A 5,108-nucleotide genomic window follows, 5' to 3' on the forward strand; every position below is an offset into this window, starting at 1 on the left:
GTTCGAGGCTAGCCTGGTCTACAGAGTGAGTTCCAGGACAGCCAGGGCTACACAGAGAAACCCTGTCTCAAAAAACCAAACCAAACCCAAAAAAAAAAAAAAAATACAAAGGCAGGCAGATTCCTGAGTTCAAGGTCAGCCTGACACAGCAACTTTAAGTCCAGGCATGGTGGGAATGGTATCAGAAGGGGATCCCACCCAGCTAGTTTATTGTCTGTGCTTACAAAGGCAGGCAGATCTCTGAATTAATTTTCAATGTTAAAAAAATTGCACTTGCTGTCTTTTCCTAGGAATCAAGGGGCTTTGATCATAAAATGCTGATTCCTGGGATAATCAAAAGGGAACCTATAGTAAATGACTTGATATGTAAATAAAAGACTGGGCTTTTGGAGAGAGAGAGAGAGAGAGAGAGAGAGAGAGAGAGAGAGAGAGAGAGAGAGAGAGAGGGGGCGCTACCCAGAGAGAACTGCTTGGAGAGTGAACACAGCTCTTTTAGAACTTTTCTAGCAGGATTTGTGATTTTGTTCAGAAAATCCAAGATTTTTTTTTCTGGCAAGATTTCTAACTTTGGTCAGAAAATCCAAGAATTTTTTTCTAGCATGAGAGAACTGTCTCAAGCAGAGAGCTGTCTTGAGCAGATTACAGAGCCCAGAGCTATCTACAGAGCTGCCTGGAGATCTCTGGAGAGCTGTGTCAAGCAGAACACAGAGCTGTCAGCTTGCACCCTACCTCACTGACTTCGAGTTGTTCCCCCTCCCCAAGCCGAGGCTGGTCCTTGGCATATATTATTAGCCTTATAGCCTGCAGCATTCTCTGCAATGTCTTCTTAGGAACAGCTTGTCTGCCAGTTCTTTGGATTTTCTAGAGATACTTATGTCACCTGTGAGCACAGATGGTATCTCTCCTTCCTTTCAAGCTTTGTACCTTTTTATTATTTCTTTTTGTTGTTATATTGCATTTACTATGACTTCCCATATAGGGCAAAAAGGAGTGGAAGGAGAGAAAATCCTTGTCTTGTTCTTCACCTTGGTGGTGAAAAAACTCGTAAGTTAACTATAATGTTAAAGTGTTTCACATCAAAGAAGTTCCTGTTTATTCCTAGATTGTAATTTTAAAATCATAGATATTAAAAATCTTTATTACCTTGTATTTAGTGTGTGTACAGCATGGTGGTGATGTTTGGAGGTCAGGACAACTTGCAGGGAGGGGTCCGTCCCTTCCTCCCACTGTTGGGTCTTAGAAAACTTGGGTGTCAGCTTTGGCAGAAGGTGCCTTTACTACTAAGCAAGCCATCTTGTCATCTGAGTTCAAATATTTCTTTCTTTCCTTTTTAAAGCTTAAACAGTGTATTTATGTGTATGTGTGTGTTTTCTGCATTTATGTATGTGTATCATATACATGCCTGGGTCCTGCAGAGACCAGAAGGCATTGGATTCCCTAGGACTCGAGTTACAGATAGTTGTGAGCTTCCATGTAGGTGCTGGGAATTTAACCTAGATCCTCTCCAATAACAGCAAGTACTCTTAATCACCGAGCCAGCACTTCCAGCTCTCAAACATTTATTAGTAACAATCATCTCAGTGATTAAGCCCACTGGCAAAATTTATAAACCAGGGTTCTTCTGAACCCCTTTCTTGTAAATCAAAGAAAATCTTGTTTACTGCTGTGTTCTCAGGAGACACACAAACCTATTTCTTTTCTGTTTTATTAGTTTGATGCTGGCTGCTGCTACTTCCACATTTTAAGATTTGTGTGTGTGTGTGTGTAAGTATGTGTGCAAGTGTGTGCACACTATGGTGTATGTGGGATCAATTCCTTCCTCCTTCCACCATGTGGGTTTTGGTGATCACACTCATGTCCAACAGCCTTATTGGCAACAGCTTTTACCAGCTGAGCTATCCACTAGCCCCCAAACCCCCAAAACCTATTTTCTTTTTCCTATTTATTTATTTATTTATTTTTTTAAGATTTATTTGTGCCAGGCGGTGGTGGCGCACGCCTTTAATCCTAGCACTTGGGAGGCAGAGGCAGATGGATTTCTGAGTTCGAGGCCAGCCTGGTCTAAAGAGTGAGTTCCAGGACAGCCAGGGCTACACAGAGAGACCCTGTCTCGAAAAACCACCCCCCCCCAAAAAAAAAGATTTATTTGTTTTTTATCTAAGTACACTGTCACTATCTTGAGACATACCAGAAGAGGCCATCGGATCCCCTTACAGATGGTTGTGAGCCACCATGTGGTTGCTGGGAATTGAACTCAGGACCTCTGGAAGAGCAGTCAGTGCTCTTAACTACTGAACCATCTCTCCAGCCCCAAAGCCTATTTTCTTTGTTCCAATTTAGGTGGTATCACTCCAGTGCTTGGGGCTTGGTACTGGAGAAGAGGTGCTCTACCCTTAGCCTCTGACCACATTTAACTCCCTTGCTGAAACCCCACCTGGGCTGCGATCTGGAGAGCTTCACTCTGCTCTAGCTCACTTTCTGGGAGCTGTGCCTTGTCGAAAGAAGTGTGTGTAAACAACTAGAAGCATGTGATCCGGGCTGTGGTAGCTGTGGGGGACTTACTGGCTTGAAGTGGCCCCAGCAGAACCCCCACCCACAGTTTTAGAGTTGCTAATGTTTTAAGAATTGAAGGATGGTATCATGCATCTAACAAAGGACTGTGGACCCTGAGACCACCCCACAGAGGACTGTGGACCCTGAAACCACCCCACACAGGACTGTGGACCCTGAGACCACCCCACAGAGGACTGTGGACCCTGAGACCACCCCACACAGGACTGTGGACCCTGAGACCACCCCACACAGGACTGTGGACCTTGAGGTCCACTCACAGAAGCCCCAAACTAAACTCTATAACAACACTGTCTGCAAGGTGACTATGCCTGACCTCAGGCCGCCTTGTCTTAAGGGCAAAGAGGGAACTCTCAGTGTGGAGTCTTCACGAACAGTAACTCAATGGTGCACTCATGCAGCTGGACTCCCACTCCTATAGCCCTGTAGACCAGGGGACCCTATCCTCCTGACCCTTACATTTCCAGGACTGTTTTTTATTTTTTTTTGTTTTGTTTTGTTTTTTTGTTTTTCGAGACAGGGTTTCTCTGTATAGCCCGGGCTGTCCTGGAACTCACTCTGTAGACCAGGCTGGCCTTGAACTCAGAAATCCGCCTGCCTCTGCCTCCCGAGTGCTGGGATTAAAGGCGTGCGCCACCACCGCCCGGCCAGGACTGTTTTTTAGTAAGCTGCTTTTTTTTTTTTTTTTTATCTCCTCCAGCCTGGACTGGCTCGAGTGCTTCACCATAGTGCTCTATTTCATCTTCCAGAGTTTGCCTCTGGCTCCAGCCCTCTGCCGTCAGTACTTGTGTGCATGTGACTAGAGGAGAACAGAAACGGGAGACAGGAAAAAAAATTAGATTCTTCAGCTAGTCAAAACACAAGGGCAAGTGTATAGTTCCATAGAAGAGCATTGCCTAACAATCAGACCCTTTGCTCAGTCATCACCAACACACACACACACACACACACACACACGAACAAACAGATACAGACATACACACACACATGAACACACAGATAAACAGACATACACAGACACAGATATACACGGATACACGAACACAGAGATACAGACAAACACACAGGAACAAACAGATACAAACACAGACACACACATGAACAGATACACACACACACATGAACACACAGATATGCACACACAGACACACGTGAACTCAGAGATACACATGAACATATACATGAACAATACATGAACAGATATACACAGACACATGAACACATACACATATGAACAGATATGCACACACAGACACACACGAACACACAAACACATATACATACACTGTCATACACTTTCACATATACTCACATGCAGATACACACACTCACACATGAACAAATAGAAAAATATACACTGTCTCATAGACACACAATCACATACAGATATATACACATGAGCACACACAAACACACAGATACACAATACTAAGTACATTTTTGAAATGGCAGTTTTGAGGTTCAGGTGAGTGAAAAGCCATATGGATGTTGCATAGTACTTTCCTCAGGGATAAGTATCGCATCTTGAAGCAAAACTGTTAAAATGAAATATGTTCTGGGCATTGTGGTAAATATTCAGTCCTGAGGGCAAACTCATTAAAACTCAGGAAGTATGTAACTCGAAAGGTCTCAGCAAGTCTCTGAAATGGACAAGATTCACTAGGCCCCTTATAGATAAGCAGTAAGAACTCGTGAGAGGCAGCTTGGATAAGACCAGCTACCTCAGAGAGGCTCAGAGCAGCTGAGCTGTCTGAGACTTTCTCCAACCTGTCCAGCTGCCCCAGTGTGGGGTGGACTTTGGTGATCTAGTCTTTGAGTCTTTCTGTCTTGTAACTCTTCACCCATACTCCTGAAGGTAACACCAATGCACTCGATTGTTTGCCAGCTGGCTTTGGTAGTGTCCTTCTTTGTTCTGTGATTGTTCACAATCTGGGATGAGTAAATATTTGTGCACATCTCCCCATGAATAGTGTCACACAACAATGCAACAATGGAGTCCATCCATCCGTCCATCCATCCATCCATCCATCCATCCATCCATCCACAATTTACTAAGGGGCTGGGATATAGATCAACTGATAAAATCCTTCTTAGGAAGCATGAGGCCCTGTCTTCAGTCCCTAGCCTCAGGTGTTACCATGAAGAACCGGAAGAACTGGTAAGCAAAGCTCTAAGCATTTGGGACAAAGTGGTGAGTAGGAGGTTCATGTGACTCAAGTGGGACAGACAAAGACAATAACCAGGGCTGGGGAGATGCTTGATGGCTTGATGTACCTGCTGCTCTTTCAGAGGACCCGAATTTGATCCCAACACTCACATCCGATGGCTCACAACCAGCTTTAACTCTGGTTACAGGGGATTCAGCACCCTCTTCTGGCCTCCACAGGCACCTGAATGGATGTGGTACACATAAACTCATACAAGCACACACACATACACATAAATAAATAATTTTTTTAAAAGAAGAGGGCAAGCCATGATGGCACGTGCCTTTAATCTCAGCACTCAGAATGCAGAAGCAGGCAAATCTCTATGCT

At 44.3% G+C, this 5,108-nt stretch overlaps 1 non-coding gene across 1 annotated transcript; it reads left to right on the forward strand.

Moving 5' to 3' along the window:
* The first annotated feature begins 475 nt into the window (after positions 1–475).
* Positions 476–539, forward strand: LOC114613119. The gene has a single exon (XR_003710136.1). It is a non-coding gene; the product is annotated as a U7 small nuclear RNA (small nuclear RNA).
* The last annotated feature ends 4,569 nt before the right edge of the window (positions 540–5,108 follow it).

This window comes from Grammomys surdaster, unplaced genomic scaffold (assembly GCF_004785775.1).
Source record: "Grammomys surdaster isolate TR1022 unplaced genomic scaffold, NIH_TR_1.0 126187, whole genome shotgun sequence".
Taxonomy (NCBI): domain Eukaryota; kingdom Metazoa; phylum Chordata; class Mammalia; order Rodentia; family Muridae; genus Grammomys; species Grammomys surdaster.